This window comes from Patagioenas fasciata, chromosome 5, assembly GCF_037038585.1.
Source record: "Patagioenas fasciata isolate bPatFas1 chromosome 5, bPatFas1.hap1, whole genome shotgun sequence".
NCBI classification, from domain to species: Eukaryota; Metazoa; Chordata; class Aves; order Columbiformes; family Columbidae; genus Patagioenas; species Patagioenas fasciata.
Window position 1 is genome coordinate 25356147 of NC_092524.1, and position 17413 is coordinate 25373559.

At 40.5% G+C, this 17413-nt stretch overlaps 1 protein-coding gene across 8 annotated transcripts in view; it reads right to left on the reverse strand.

Moving 5' to 3' along the window:
* LRRC4C (leucine rich repeat containing 4C) overlaps positions 1–17413 on the reverse strand; it is a 572608-nt gene that overhangs the window by 206002 nt on the left and 349193 nt on the right. For 6 of the 8 annotated variants that reach the window (XR_011739325.1, XR_011739326.1, XM_071809105.1 and 3 more), the window contains one exon: positions 13769–13860. The exons of the other annotated variants lie outside the window; for them this stretch is intronic. The gene's annotated coding sequence lies outside the window, so the exon portion shown is untranslated. The remainder of the gene's footprint in view (positions 1–13768; positions 13861–17413) is intronic. 8 annotated transcript variants of the gene reach the window in all.

Consider the following 17413-nt stretch of genomic DNA (forward strand, 5'->3'; position numbering starts at 1 on the left):
TTAACAGTCTTTCTCAGAAAAATAAGAGTCTTCTATTAGATAGCAAAAAGCTTAATAAGTATGTTACTAGCTTAATGAACAATCTATTAATTTTTTTCGTCTGATGATTTACATTAAGTAACTCCTCTATGATATGCAACTTAAAATGCTGCAGTACCTTCATGTTAAGAGAAGGAAAGAGGATGCACATGAGAAGATCCAGGTACTTTTTTTTGTATTTGGACACTATATTAATTTGGCTGAAGAGGTGAATTCACGTGGAAATCAGTTATTAATTTTTATTTTTAAAAATAAATATGTTTGAAAACCAGAGATATTTTTCACATCCAGATTAGGCAATCTGGACATCCACAAATCCATAGGCCCGGATGGGATGCACCCACAAGTGTTGAGGAAGCTGGCTGATGTCATTGCTGGACCACTCTCCATCATCGTTGCCAAGTCTTGGGAGACAGGAAAGGTGCCTGAGGACTGGAGAAAAGCTAACGTCACTCCAGTCTTCAAAAAGGGCAAGAAGGAAGACCTGGGTAATTATAGACCAGTCAGCCTCACCTCCATCCCTGGGAAAGTAATGGAATGACTTATCCTTGGTGCCATCTCAAGGCATATCAAGGATTAGAGGGTCATTAGGGGCAGTCAACATGGCTTCACCAAGGGGAAGTTGTGCTTAACCAACCTCATAGCCTTTTATGAAGATATAACGAGGTGGATAGATGATGGCAGGGTGGTGGATGTGGTCTACCTTGACTTCAGTAGAGCATTTGACACAGTCTCCCACAGCATCCTTGCAGCTAAACTGAGGAAGTGTGGTCTGGATGATTGGGTAGTGAGGTGGACTGTGAACTGGCTGAAGGGAAGAAGCCAGAGAGTCGTGGTCAATGGGGCAGAGTCTAGTTGGAGGCCTGTATCTAGTGGAGTGCCTCAAGGGTCGGTGCTGGGGCCAGTACTGTTCAACATATTCATCAATTACTTGGATGAGGGACTAGAGTGTACTATTGGCAAGTTTGCTGATGACACCAAGCTGGGAGGAGTAGCTGACATGCCAGAAGGCTGTGCTGCCATCCAGCGAGACCTGGACAGGCTGGAGAGCTGGGCGGGGAAAAATTTAATGAAATATAACAAGAGCAAATGTAGAGTATTGCATCTGGGCAGGAACAACCCCAGGTTCCAGTATAAGTTGGGGAATGATCCATTACAGAGCAGTGTAGGGGAGAGGGACCTGGGGATCCTGGTGGACAGCAGGGTGACCATGAGCCAGCACTGTGCCCTTTGTGGCCAGGAAGGCAAATGGCATCCTGGATGGATTAGAAGGGGGGTGGTTAGTAGGTTGAGAGAGGTTCTCCTTCCCCTCTACTCTGCCGTGGTGAGACCACAGCTGGAATATTGTATCCAGTTCTGGGCTCCTCAGTTCAAGAAGGACAGGGAATTGCTGGAGAGAGTCCAGCACAGAGCCACAAAGATGATTAAGGGAGTGGAGCATCTTCCTTACGAGGAAAGGCTGAGGGAGCTGCGTCTCTTTAGTTTGGAGAAGAGGAGACTGAGGGGTGACCTCATTAATGTTTATGAATATATAAAGGGTGAGTGTCAGGAGGATGAAGCCAGGCTCATCTGGGTGACAAACAATGGTAAGACAAGGGGTAAGGGGTTTAAGCTGGAACATAAGAGGTTCCACTTAAGCTTGACAAGAAACTTCTTCTCAGTGAGGGTTACAGAACAGTGGAACAGGCTGCCCAGGGAGGTTGTGGAATCTCCTACTCTGGAGACATTCAAGACCCACCTGGACACGTTTCTGTGTAGCCTCATCTAGGTGTTCCTGCTCCGGCAGGGGGATTGGACTAGATGATCTTTCGAGGTCCCTTCCAATCCCTAGCATTCTATGATTCTGTGATCTTGTTATAAAGGAACTGGATGAGATTTGTTTTTCTTGCCCTACTAATATATTGTTTTTCTTGCTTCAAAAATATTTTAACCACATAATCAAGAACTTCTCAACAGACTCAGATGTGGACAGTTGTTTCATTTTGCAATCTTGATCTTTTTATTCTTAAGCTAAACGGGCCCCTATTTCAAACTAAAAACTGCTATTAAAGAAATATTTTGAAACCACATGTTTCAACACTTTTAGAAATCCTTTCCATTTCAGAGTACAGACATTATGCTTAGCCATAGAAGTGGTGCTGCATTAGCAAAATCACTCTACATTACCTAAATTTTGAGAAGAACATAACATGTTTTTAGGAATTAAAAGATAGTTTAGTCTTTAGGAAACACTATGTAGTTTATTTTACCCTTTTTTTTGGTCTTCCAGATGATGTGGCCAACTAGTCCAACTGATGACTGACTAAATCTATGACGTCTATGTCTACATCTACTAAGTAAATGGACTGAGACAACCTGCTAGGATATATAGAATGGATTTGTGCGAGTGACTAAAACAAAACAAAACAAAATAAAACAAACAAACAAACCCAAAACAAAACACTATCTTCATATCCCTTTCGCCTTTCTCTGAGACACCAATCCCCATTACTAGGCTATTCTGAATGCTATCTCACAATAGGATTCTACATAAATAGATCCCTTACTAAATTCATCTTTTCATGAAGTATCAAACTGCTGGAACCATGAAGGTTTTGTGTATCAGCCTGGCCTTCACCCAAGTTTTGCCTTAAACCATAAAAGTGAAGGTAGGCTAAAGAATTTTCTTTAAGATTTATGTAACCAAATGAGCCCATTTCACTCCATGTAAATTCCCAGTGATTGCTGAAACACTAATGAATACGACTATAAGTAATTAGAGCAACAAGTTGCTTCAGCCTGAACTGCTTCAGCAGTCAGTGACAACATGGCCAATGGGAACACTAACTACTGTTTTATTCCTTCATCTCTGTGGCAGTTGCACACCCCCATCTCCGCCTGTTCCCATCTGCCCCCGCTTTTCTTCGACGTGGAAGGTGCATGTACATCCCTCTCTCCCTCAACACATTCCCCCCCGCCCAATCCTCCTGCAACGGGGCAGTGAATAGCTCCTTTTGTTTAACCCTCTGTCAGTTAGCTAGGAGAGGGGAAGAGGCACTGAAAAGTTGGGAAGTTTCTGGGTGCCCACAGTCAGAGACGGAGAGGGTGCCGAGAAATTTCAGGGCCCCCATAGCCAGAGTGGGGGTGCAGAGGAGCCAAGAAGCTTCTGGAATGCCCATAGCCAGATCAGACAAGACTATAAAAACAGGGTACTCGACAAGGATTCCCTTTGTGTGTGTCCTCTTGGAGCAGCGGGTCAAAATGCAGCCAAGAGACCCTCCCCTTAGACCGGAACGCCGTCTAAGGTAACCTCCCAGAACTGGGACTGCCTCCTCTCTGTGTGTGGGTGAGTGATAACTTAATAATTCCCACTGGACTAGCGAGTGTATTTTTCTTAATAATTCCTCGCTGGACTAACGAGTGTATTTTCCTTAATAGAATTCCTTGCTCTAATATAAGCAAGTGTGTTTTCCTCACTAGACAAGTGAGCATATTTTCCTGGAGTCAGGGATGGCTCTGGCATTGTTTTTCGTGAGCCACATGTATGCACACTGTGGATCTCCATTCTTCTTATTTGCTGTACCCCAATGATTTCCTCAACTGATATCCAAACCTGTATTTTATGTTACCGGAGTGCTAACTGATTGTATAAACCCTGTTTCTAATTAGTTGTTTTCCTGGACTTTCCTGGACAGAATAGAAGTCTGTTTTGGACCTCGTTGTCTGCCTAAAACTTATTTTGGTGTTCCTCCGTGACAATCCTAAGAGGAAAGGTTTTTAAAAATGCCATGTTCTTTCATGCAATAATGACTTCTTACTGCATAGAGTTGCAAACTACGATAGGCTGTTGCATTAGCAATAGGGCAGAAGAGATGCTGTGTGTTAGTAGTGTGGAATCTATTTCTTAAGTCAATAGGATACGTGTAATACCAAATACAATGATACAATAAATTTATAAATGCCATATATGTTTGGACCAGGGAGTAGAAGATGTTGTAAAATTATGTACATTTGTTTCTTTTGTGTCTTTGCACCTTAGTTTTACTAGGGTTTGGAAGAAAAAAAAGAGGTACAAAATTACTTCCCACACAAGAGCACCTAGCCTTCAAAGTCCTTTTAAAAATGAGAAAGCTATTAAGTTTTTAAATCATTAATTCACAGAATGGATAACCTGTCTTTTCCCAGAGCAGAGCAAAGCATGAAAATTTTAAGCATGCAAGCTTAAACAGTTACTTCATTCCCAGTACGATTTGCCAGAGTCTGTGAGGTACGATATCGGAGAGCTCTGACTGTAAGACAAGCAGAGAGAGAGAGGAAGTCTGGAAGTGTCTCTAAGGTCCCCACAAATATGGTCAGATTCCTGTAGGCAAATAAGGACTTAAAAAGAGATAATTGTTTAAGATACAGTCTTTTCAAAATACTTTATCATTAAACAAATATAGTTTTTCCTTGATGAAACTGTTTGATTATAGACTATCATGATCATAATTCAAGGGGGAGGGGCCCAAATCAGACTTGCTGAATGATCTAAGCTGAAGAACACAACTACATTTTATGAAGTGTTTCCACCACACAGAGCGGTTATCATTAGAGTGCTAAACTTGAGACTAAATGAACTTGAGGACACACAGATGTAATTCAACCAGTAATGACAGCACTTAGTTGCAGTCCCAATATCTCACTGGTTAGGTTGGACACATAGTTGAGTATCTCCTTGACTTTGAAAATAAACAATGCTTATCTTCCCCTGCCATGTCAGCATGATAAAAATAACAGTGTTTAATAAATATTTTTATTCATTAGGAAGGTAGAGAAAATATAACTGCTACAAGCAATGTCTAAAATCAACTTTCAGAGTTCTACAACCTAATTAACAAATGTGACAATGATAATCGCTTGACATTAACACAATATCTCTTCTCACTTTAAAGAGATCCAGCATCCCTTTCATATTTGATGTTTACTGGAATAATTTCTCCTACCACTGAATGAAAACATAATGACTATGTAACAACATTATACAATAGAAAGATTGTAAATATCTCACCAATCAAGTAAAGCTGAGGGGAGAAAAAGGCATTACAACATGTATAACACATGGCCTGAGCATGAGTTTCAAATCCTGTCTGAAATGGAGAATCCATTATATCTGATGAAGGCAAAACAGGGCAATAATAGAAAAGAGTTTATCACTCGTCTCTTGCAAGTCCAATACATCTTAACCATAACAGTACAGTAGTTCATACAAACAAGATAAGGATATTGTTAGGCAAGAAGCAGCTCTAAACCAGTTATTTTTGTGTAGAACTCTCCACCATGTAAAAGCTGATACACATTCACCAGATAATGTACTTTTTTTAAGCATAAAGGTGTTTTGTTTTGTTTTTTAATATCGGTTTTTGGGTTTTTTTAAGTAGTTTTCACCCAATAATGTTAAAAACCTTGCTGAAGTACTAAATTCCTTTCACATATACCTTCAAAGACTATGATCTCTGTTCTGTTTCACAAACATAGAAAACTAGAACAAAGTCACATCTGGATCATAACTATCAACTTTACCTAAACTCCTTTCCTGAAACACTCAAAAAGAGCCAGTCATAGATTTGAAACTGGGTACATATGTTAGCAGAGCATTTAACCTAACAGGATTTCAATACATAGCTCATACACGTACACAGGTTCCTGACTTCAGCTTCACCTGCGGGTGTGTGTTTGTCAAGTTCTTCACCTCTTCAATTCAAACCCTACCTGCATGTATTTAGGAGCAATTTTATTAGCTTAACATAGAAATATTATTGAAACAGATATGGCTAGGATGAATAACATGAGAGTGTGTCCTGTTTTTGTTAAAAACAAGTTTCTATTTTAGTGAATTTGCCTGTCAGCTAAAGCTTTCATATTAGCTGCATTTTCCTGGAGAACCAGATACATGTTTTGGTAAACATAGCAATGGAATGCAAAGTTATTGATAAGCATGGATGGATATATTGCGAGAGGGGCAAGAGAAACAGGTGACTGAGAAACTGACCAACGGAGTATAACATCCCATTCCCCTGAATACCTCATATAAAAGCAGGAGATCACGAGGATCTCGTTGCTTTTTCCCTTTTGGTTATGGCTGACATTAGGAGAGGACCTTGATAGTTGTCCCTGCAAACTGAGGCCTAGTGAGAGACTGAATCCAGCTCCGGTTGGCTGCAGAGTCCAATCCAGGACTTTGGATGCCAGCCCTGTGGTTGCTGGGACTTTCAAGATTGGTTTTATATATTTTCTAAATTTTCTCTATTCTTACTAGTAGCATTGGTAAAACATTTTTAATTTTTCCCAACTCTCTTCTCTCTGTCCTTCTTTTTCTCCCGATCGCCTGTCCTTAGTGGGAAGGGGGGAGAGGGAGGGGCTGAAGCAGGGGGAGAGGAGGTTAACAATACATCTGCCATGATTTTATTGTTACCCCGCAATCAAAACCTCAACAAAGTCACAGTGAAGAAAAGTGAAAAGCATACTTTCTGAGTAAAGGAGTATGAGTCTCATAATGATATCACAGAATCACAGAATCGACCGGGTTGGAAAAGACCTCAGAGATCATCAAGTCCAACCCTTGGTCCAACTCCAGTCCATTTACTAGATCATGGCACTAAGTGCCATGTCCAATCTCAGTTCAAAAACCTCCAGGGACGGTGAGTCCTCCACCTCCCTGGGCAGGCCATTCCAATGCTTGACCACTCTCTCTGTAAAGAATTTCTTTCTAATATCCAGCCTAAATTTCCCCTCGCAGAGTTTAGGCCCATACCCCCTTGTCCTATTGCTAATTGCCTGGGAGAAGAGACCAATCCCCACCTGGCTATAACTTCCCTTCAGGTAGTTAGAGAGAGTGATGAGGTCACCTCTAAGTCTCCTCTTCTCCAGACTAAACAACCCCAGCTCCCTCAGCCTCTCCCCATAGGTCTTGTGTTCAAGTCCCTTCACCAGTCTTGTTGCTCTTCTCTGGACCCGCTCCAGCACTTCAGTATCTTTCCTGAACTGAGGGGCCCAGAACTGAACACAATACTCCAGGTGTGGCCTCACCAATGCAGAGTACAGGGGAAGGATCACTTCCCTTGTCCCGCTAACCACGCTATTTTGGATACAGGACAGGATACCATTGGCCTTCTTGGCCACCTGGGCACACTGTTGGCTCATGTTGAGCTACCTGTCAATTAGTATCCTCAGGTCCCATTCTGCCTGACTGCTCTCCAGTCACTCTGTGCCCAGCCTGTAGTGCTGCAGGGGGTTGTGGCCAAAGGCACTTGGCCTTGTTGAACTTCATTCCATTGGAATGAGCCCATTTTTCCAGTCTATCCAGATCCCTTTGCAGAGCCCTCCTGGCTTCCAGCAGGTTGACACTCCCTCCCACCTTGGTGTCATCAGCAAATTTGCTGATGATGGTCTCAATCCCCTCCTCTAAATCATCAATAAAGATGTTAAACAGGACTGGACCCAACACTGACCCCTGCGGGGACATCACTAGTGACTGGCCACCAGCTAGATGCAGCCCCATTCACCAGCACTCTCTGGGCTCGGCCCTCCAGACAGTTCTTAACCCAGCAGAGAGTACACTTGTCCAAGTACATTATGGGAGACAATGTCAAAGGCTTTGCTGAAGTCTAGATAGACCACATCTACAGCTTTCCCCTCATCCATCAGGTGGGTCACCTGATCATAAAAAGAGATCAGGTTGGTCAGACAGGACCTGCCCCTCCTAAACCCATGCTGGCTGGGTCTGATCCCTTGTCCATCCTGAAGGTGCTGTGTGATTCCATTCAGGATGATCTGCTCCATAACCCTGTCAGGCACCGAGGTCAGGCTGACAGGCCTGTAGTTGCCAGGGTCAGCTTTGCAGCCCTTTTTGTGGATTGAGGTAACATTCGCCAATTTCCAATCATATGGGACCTCCCCAGTGAGCCAGCACTGTTGGAAGATGATGGAGAGTGGCTTGGCGAGCTCTTCTGCTAGCTCCCTCATCACCCTAGGATGGATCGCATCTGGTCCCATAGACTTGTGAGGATCCAGATGGCTCAGTAAGTCACCAACTATTTCCTCCTGGAATACAAGGGGGCTATTTGGCTTCCTATCTTGTCAACCACCTCCAGAGGCCAGTTGTCCTGAGGGCCACCTGTCTTACTGGTAAAAACTGAGGCAAAGTAGGTATTAAGTACCTCAGCCTTCTCCTCATCTTTGTTAACTATATTTCCCTCAAAGTCCAACAGAGAATGGAGGTTTTCCTTGCCCCTTCTTTTGTTATTAATGTATTTAAAGAAGGATTTTTTTTTATTATCCCTAACAGAATTGGCCAAATTAACTTCAAATTGCACTTTTGTTTCCCTGATTTTTTTTCTGCATGATCTAGCTGTTTTCATAAATTCTTCATAAGTAGCCAACCCTTTTTTCCACAGTTGGTAAACTCTCTTTTTATTTCTGATTTCCTTCAGAATCTCCCTGTTTAGCCAAGCTGGTTGTCTTCCCCTCTGGCCAACCTTTCAGCACACTGGTATAGCCTGTTCCTGTGCATTCAAAACCTCCTACTTGAAGCATGTCCAACCCTCCTGGTCCCCCTTGTTTTTAAGTATTGTTTCCCAGGGTATGCTCTGAACTAGACTTCTGAATAGGCAAAATCTGCCCTCCAGAAGTCCAGTGTAGAGGTTTTATTAACGGCTCTCCTTGAATCTCTGAGTATTGAAAATTCTATTATTTCATGGTCGCTATGCCCCAGGTGGTCTCCAACCACTACATCTCCCACCAGCCCTTCTCTGTTTGTAAACAGTAGGTCTAGCAGGGCCTTACCCCTGGTAGGCTCATTTACCAGCTGATGAAGGAAATTGTCCTCTATACACTCTAGGAAATTCCTAGACTGCCTCTTCTGAGGAGTATTGAGGTCCCAGCAGATATCTGGCGGGTTAAAGTGACCCACAAGAACAAGGCCTGTTGATTTTGAGACATCTGCCAGCTGCTTGTAGAATAATTCATGTCCTTCATCATCCTGGTTGGGTGGTCTATAACAGACACCCATGAGGATGTCAGTCTTGTTGGACTTCCCCCTGATTCTGGTCCACAGGCACTCAACCTTGTCACTGTTGACTTCCAGTTTAACAGAGTCAAGAGACTCTCTAACATATAAAGCCACCCCTCCACCTCTCCTACCCTGCCTATCTTTTCTGAAGAGCTTGTAGCCACACATAGCAGCACTCCAGTCATATGAGTCATCCCACCATGTTTCTGTGATGGCAACTATGTCATAGCTTTCCTGCTGCACAATGGCTTCCAGCTCCTCTTGTTTATTGCCCATACTGCGTGCATTAGTGTACATGCACTTCAAGTGGGCTGCTGGTTTCACTCTTAATTCAGGCTTTCCATCCTTAGGTTGATCTTTAGAGAGCCCACTTTCAATCCCTTCACCCTTCAAACCTAGTTTAAAGCCCTCTTGATCAGCCCCACTAACTTATGGGCTATAGTCCTCTTGCTCTTCCTAGAAGGATGAAGCCCATCTGATTTGAGGAGACTAGGTATCATGGAGTTTGCCCCATGGTCAAAAAAACCAAAATTTTGATGGTGACACCAAACCTTTAGCCACCTGTTAATGAGATGGGCTTTTCTAGATGTAGATGTATCTCGTGTTTGAAGTTAGGAATTCAAAAATCTAAACAGATTATCTATAGAAATTAAGTTTAAGTCATTTTACCTCTTAGCTATTTAAGCTAACAGTACCTAGTATAATGACAATAGCTATCCCAGGGCTACATACAGTTTATGAACTTAGCTATGTCAGGAACAACTAAGTGCAATAATTCTGCATGATGAATCAGTTCACTATATGGCTTCTGAACCCATGACTGAAATAAAATGAAGGGGGGAAAAAAAACTCAGAACTGTAAGTCACCCCTCTACACACTTTTCTCAATTTTCTTTGCCACATCAACTATCCTGTTGTTCTAGTTTTAGCTCTTTCTGCAGGATTTGAGCAGCCAAAAAGGTAGCTAATGTCGATGTTTATTTGGCTAAATTAGATGAAAGCAGTTTAACTCCTGGTTTTGTTTGTTCGGTGGGTTTTTTTGTTTGTTTTTTGTTGTTGTTGTTGTTGTTGTTTTGTTTTGTGTTGTGTGTTGTTGTTGTTTTAGGGTTTTTTGTTTGTTTTTGTTTGTTTGTTTTTCTGCTTCATTCAGTATATTTACAAACTAACAGTAATCCTTCACAGACATGGTCTCTGACAGTTTACCCTGCTTTATTTGGGGAAGGATCAGATAAGGGAGGCCATTGTCTCTTAGATTGTTTCTTAGATTTCATTAGTGCAAAGGACAGGCACATGCAATTAACTGTTGTTACATAAACTCAGAAAACTCTTAAATTATGGTATAGGTTAGGAGCAGTAACTTTCCAAATCCAGATACTGGATTACAAAAATACCAGGTATCTTCTGGGTCTGTTTCAAGAGTGTTTACTGTTTATATTTCATTTTCCATGTGCTAGAGGCACAAGAGAGATGCAGGCAAATATAGCAGCTTTGACATCCCTTTGTCTTTGCAAGCGGCCTTGTCATTGATTTAGTCGTAACTCCCTTGTAAACTTCTTCAGAATTTATCCATTTTGGCAAGTACACCTTCAAGTGTAAGATATACAACCATACATTAACCTTCATGAATAGTTCAATTATTTCTTTAATTCTACTTGCTTACTTAGCATCTTGATTACTTAATAGGACATATTCTTTTGTGTTTTGCCTTGTATTTCAAAGAAAGTATGGAAAAAGCTCTAGGATAAGCAGGCATAGATACACAGATCTTTATTCTTATGATCTTTCCTTCTTTTACCTCTTAGTTTAGGTTTCTCTGTAATCTTGACAGGTATTGCATTTTTTATACATGCAGGTTTTCCGCAGGGTTTTTAGAAAACACCATGCAAGAGAGGAATTGTAAGCATTAAAATTACCTAAGACCCATGTCTTACCCATGTTTGTGTATATATGTACAATCTCTTTATTATAAGTAAAGTTAGACCCATGCTGTTTCAGCTCCACTTTATGCAAGCACTAAAATGCTCCCCAGACAATACGAATTTTAGTGCAAGTGGACTCACGAATACATACAGATTCTTTTGCAAACTTGGAGATGCCTGAACATCTCATGCCCACAGCTTTGTCAGTATCCTGCATCACATCATCCATTATAGATACACAAAGCTACTAAGATGACTAAAGAACAAGACATCAGGAGCGTTGCTTGAGGCTGTGCATTTACTTGCTCAAGCTTTTTGCTTGCTTACTGAACTAGTAAACCTCTCATAGTTGACTTGTTTGTGCAACTACCTATGGAAATTAAAATAAATGTAGGAAAAAAAATATTTGTGCTTTGTAGGAGATTAACAGACAAAACACCTACTGTATTGCCTACCAACAGAAAAGTAAACACAGCCATATTCACAAGCAGTCAGCCTGCATCCACCTCAAGGTCTCAGACTCCACATATTTGCTTCAATGAAGAGCTGAGCTAGGACCATGTAGGACAGTAATTGTCTGCTCTCTAGTTGAGTGAGGGAGCCTGTCCTCACTCACTAGACGAAATTAAAAACTGAAAATTGTAGAGCACTTTTTGCTTTTGACTTGGGTGGGGTTTTGTTGTTGTTGTTGTTTTCTTTTTGTTTTTGTTTTTTGTTTGTTTGGTTTCTTTTCAGATGCTATTCTCCCAGCAGCTGTTTTGTAACTATTTCTAAAAACTATCTAGAGGAAATAAGCTCTGTCTCTTTACTTCCACTACTTTTCCTTTTCTTCTTTCACACTGATAATTCCTTTTTCATCCCTTAGTTATTCTCTAGACTATAGTATCACCATTCCTTCTTTGTTCTCCTGCCCTAATGTCACATATTTTACAGGCTTCAGCTACCTATTCCACCACAACAGCTTTAAAGTTTATCATTATTTTTCCTTCCCTGAATTCCAATTTACACAATATCATTCTCAATAATACATCATTATATATTAAGCAAATTCCCCTGATACTCATACACATTTACATTACTTTTTGGAAATTCTCCACATCAACTAAGGTGGTATTTCTTATTATTTTCAGAGGTGAATCCCGTCTATAGATACATAAATCTACTTTCTAGTTCTGCAGTTCTTGCTTGACTATGTCATGATAGTCTCTAAATGACAAATTATTCCTTCTGCAAGGTAAGGTGATCAAAATTTTGCCTTAATTGCAATGATTCTGATGAAGTGCTGAGTATTTGTGGTTGAAGAAAAGCCAGGGTGATTAGGCCTCATTTAAAAAACTAACAAACAAAAAAAAAAAAGGGTACCTGAAAAAAGGCTGCAGAAGTGCCAGCAACTTCATTATTTACTTCATTTGGCCCAGCTGAGTTAGATTTAGAACCCCCACCAAAATTACAATGTGTTAAACTATGTATAAACTTAAAATGCAACACAGATCCTAGTGTGGAAAGACTTGACACCTTCAGAGATGACAGATTAAACTCAAAACAAAACCATTCTTAAACATGAACAATGGGAAGCACATAAACTAGGTGATTTCTTCATTATGAGAACCACCCATCTGTTGTGATGAGAAACACCATTACCTGAGTATTTGACAAGGGCCCTAATCACTCTGTACACATCTGCTGTCAGTAAAAGATGTAGCCCATTCTTCCTGATTATTGCACTTCATCTATTCCTTGAAAATCCAGAGACTGTAGCATCTGCTCCTTCGCTAATTAGATTCAGACCCTGCTAATGTGAGCTGGCATTACCTTTTCCACAACTAATTTCTATGCTAGTGAATGATGAAGTCTAAAGAAAGATATTTCTGAAATTTCTGCCCCTCAGGCCTAGATTCCACCTGGAAAAAGTGCCATCTGAGCTACATGGATTGCTCTTCTGGTCATTTCAAGTGCAGATAGTCTTAACTTTTATATCTAACTTGAAGAAGAAAATTTAGGAAATGCTACAGAAACCACACACTTTAAGTGATCAGAAACACTCTTTTAATGGTGAATATTTTAAGTGATTTCACATTTATAATTGTCAGCGTTAACATCATTTTCTGAGGAGAAAATAGACACAGTTTTCCCTGGCAAAGGTCACTGGTTGGGGTATTTTCCCTTTCCTGTTTATTTTCATTTTAGATGTGCAACAGGTGCTTGTGTTCTATTCTAATCATGCTCACTGTGATAAAATGCTAAGAGGCAACTCAGGCAGCAGAATGACAAAATGCATTTGCATAGTTTGTGCTGCAGGCTTTACTTAATTTAGGAAGAATGGCCTGTGAGGCTCACAACATTGTAAAAAAAAAAAAAAAACAACAACTGTAAATATAAAGGTCCCTTTGGTATTTCTCAAAGTGCTAAGTAGAAGGTCCTTTGGATTCAAAGTAAAAGCTTGACTAATGAAGTCAGCCTTCACAGCCTTTTGAGTTGATCTTCTGGTGGGAAAGTGTGACATGAGTAAAATATACTACCTTGAGAAGAGTTTTAGCTACTTCATCAGCAGAAACATGCAGCTCTGGACTTCCCAAGTCACATTCAACTGCAACCACACAAGACTTTTTTTTCAATTTCTAAAATAAATATACACAAAAAATAATAACTTTTGCCACCAGTACTAGATTACCTCCAATGCTAGATTACCACCAATGACATCTTCCAGATTTTTATACCTAATGTATAAAAGTATTCCATCCATATATCAGACATGTGAAATAGTTCATTCAGTGCTTCCTCCTACCTTGGTTGATCCAAGTATCTTGCTTCAATATATATTCAAATAATTTTCTAGAACACGCTTGTGATTTAGTCATCAAGTTCTCTAAATGCTCTCTAGGAGGAAAAAAAAAAAAATTAACACGGATACTATCCAGATCAGACACAGGATTCCTAAATGCTCTAAAAATATCTGCTCATCGAAGAAGAAAAGGCATAAAACAACTCCAGAAGAAAACACTAAGAAAAACCTTTGCCAAAAAATGCCATTAGAGATGTTTACCTCAGATGTGGAAGGCTGCATTATGGTGCCTGGGGTGCCACAAGATGCAGCCCAGCTGCTCCCTGCCAGCCCAGCCCTGGCCCCACAGTGCCAACCCTGCAGAAAGTGGGTCAGGCCAGGACAGAGACTCAGTGAGTGGGTTCAGATGAGAGACAGATTGCCAGACAAGTGCATGGTGATGAAGCACATCTAGTGAGAGCAGCAAGGGTCAGCCATGAATGGCCATGCCAGGCCAGGCAGTGTCCCAGTTGGGAGGCAACAGGAACAGGAGCTCTGGTGGGGCCCAACACTAGACCCTGAGCCTACAGGTGCTCCTGCAGAATGGGGGTTGGCCCGAGCCCAGCCCTCCTGCAGTGCTGCCGGGGAGCCTCAGCCCAAGGCCATCAGAGGGAGGGGTGTCAGCTCTTGGCTGTCCTGGCCCTGGGTGCTGCTGCAAAACCCTCAAGATGGCAGACACACTTAGGGCCCTGGCACTACTTCATCTGGGCATCTTGCACCTGTACAAGTATTGTGCCTATTAGACTCCTCAGCAACAGAGATTTCCTTTCTCCACAGGCCCAACTTACTCCCTGCATACATATTTTTAAACACCCTGAAGAGAAATAAAATTCAAACTTTCAAACTTTCAAAAAGTGCTTTAAGAAATTAAACTAATTACCTACTCAGAGCTGAGTGAACACACAGATCAGGTAACAATGCTGCCATCTGCCATGATCGCAGGGAGAAGCTAGCCATCAGAGATAATGGGAAATCTACCACTGAAGACCAGGATATCTCTAGCCACCAATAAAAGATCTTCAAACACACACATTATTTCTTCACCTAGTAATAGCAGCTTACATTAATTAATATACAGGTGGGGACGCATAAGGCAACCTTAGGAGTCAACCTGTAATCCATCCTTGGGTCTAATTTACAAATAATGTTTTACTGTTTAAAGAATCTTTACAATCCTTCAGATAGCAAAACTATTCCCACTGGGGAATTCAGCCCCTGAAACTAAGTTTGGATTTTAGCATAGTCCTATCTGTTCTCACTTTGGAAGAATAACTGAAGAACTCTTCTGGGAAATTAAGCAACCTAAACTTGGTGGGTTCTCATGCCCCTGAATATTTACCATCACACAGCCTGTTAGATTTACCTTCCTCCTTTTCAGTTTGCCATGGATACCAACTAGACAGTTTGCCATGGATACCAACTAGACAGTAATGGATTTTGTCAGCATTATAAAATGATTGCAGTTACTGTCTAAATATAATTCTCTTCTCTTGCATATACAAAATCCTGAACAGTCATACTGTGCACTGTTAAGTAGCTTACCTGACCCTGTCACAATGGGAAAAAGAGTTCCAGGAAAAAAAAGACACTACATTCAATTAATTAAGTGAACTAAGCAAGGGATATAGCCAGGGTTAGGTCAGACTGGCAGTGCAAACCATCCACGGTAATGGTTGTGCTGTATCTTTCCAGCAGTTTCAAGTATCGTTCTCTCAGTTTTTAGTCCATAGCTCCAATCAAAGCTCATTAGCCTCAGGTCTTGTTTGCATTATGCTGTTTGCAATGGCTTACCACACTGAGACTGTTTGCATTGGTCTCAACTCTTGGCCAAGACACAGCTGCCATACATGTCACTTGGTATCTCAGATTTATACTAATGAAATTTAAAGCAACAAAGAATGTAGTTTTTAAAAAGTGATCACCATTTTATATTTTAATGCAAGCTGTTTTCTTTCAGTTTGTCATATAAACAATTGATACTCATTTCCACTTTTTATCCCAAAACATGAAATGTTAGTTTTCATTAATTTTGTGAAAGCTAGAGTTCATGCTAGCTGTAGTGTTTGTTGCAGTGAACAAGCCCATTAGTACTTCTGGACTTGATCTATAACTCTTCGAAGGCTGCTTCCAGGGCGGGAATCCAACCAATACAGTAACTATGACTCAGAGTCACCTACACACTCAAAACAACCTCCAGACCACCAGAGGATAGGTCCTTATATACATATTTCTTTAAATAGTGGGATTTCAAGTTAGTATGGCCAAGTGAGTTTAAATAATGACTGGACTTGCTGCTGTCACAAATATGGAAGAAATTCTTTCAAATCCTCAGTGACACATAAGACAAAATGCCAAGCTATACAGAATGTAACCTGAACACAAAGACAGATGATGATTTTCAGGTTAACAGGTTGTTATGGAACTATACTAGGCAGCAGATCACAAAGCAACAAGAAAACCACAACACCTTTTTTTTTTTTTCTTCTTTTCAGATTCGGCCTGTCACTGAGCTAGAGACTAAACTTGACTGAATGTTCCTCTGTGTACTCAGTGTACACAGAGTACTTCACACAATATAGCATGCCAGCTTTCCTGAATGATATCTATACTTCTCACTTGCACATTAATGTTTTGGATGAAGTAAGGGCACTAACGCTTAGCACATTTTGGCATTGATATTATTTGGAAAACACTAGAATGCATAGATATTTCAACTGTGTCCTTCTCTTGTACATACTCCCATAATACTATTGCACAAAGGCAGAGAGCAAAAATGAAGTGAAACAAGAAGTGACTGCTAGTTCTCTAGTAGTAACACAATTATTTGCTGCATAGATAGAAGAGTTAAGTGCCCTTTGGTGCAGCAGGTTTGTCTAAATCCTGTGCTAAAATACTTAACCTATCTTTGGAGATAAGTACTTAAGGAGTAAGAATGCTTGTTTACAAGCAGAAACTTCTTTTATAAGCATTTCTGTATGCTTTTCAGCTAAGCAATGAATAAACTCTACTTCACAAAACTTTCTTCTGTCTCAAATAAATTTCAAAAAGCCTAGTATACAACTGTTCATTCTGGCAATTAATTTAAAAATAATCTTTATTGTTACCAAAGCATTTTGTTAAGGACCCTTTTCTTCAATACATATTTGAAGTAGCTTTTTGTGCTACCTGAAAACCCATTACTGTTTCTTTCATTTGAGTCTTGCAGAGGTTTCACTTTGGATGTAAGAGACAATAAAAATCTGATGTTGATTTTTTTTTTTTCCAATCTGTGAAAAACAGACATAAATGCATTCTCTAATCTCCTTTAATTTGTCAAAGGAGAAAAAAAATTGAATTACTCGCAACATCCAATGTCATGCCATGATGGTAAGTGGCTCTGTAGATCACACACTAGAGCTGCAAGTCCCAAAATGTGCTGCACCATTTTACAACTCATGTTCTAATCATAACATTCTCTTTTGTCTTCTAATGATATTGCCTAAGAGGACATTCCAGCTACTAAAAATAAATGTAATAAACTGAATTGTAATAAACTAAGAAAATTCCACCCTCGACCTTTGGAATTTTATACCCTAGGACCATTCAGTCAACAATTTCAGCTAATACATT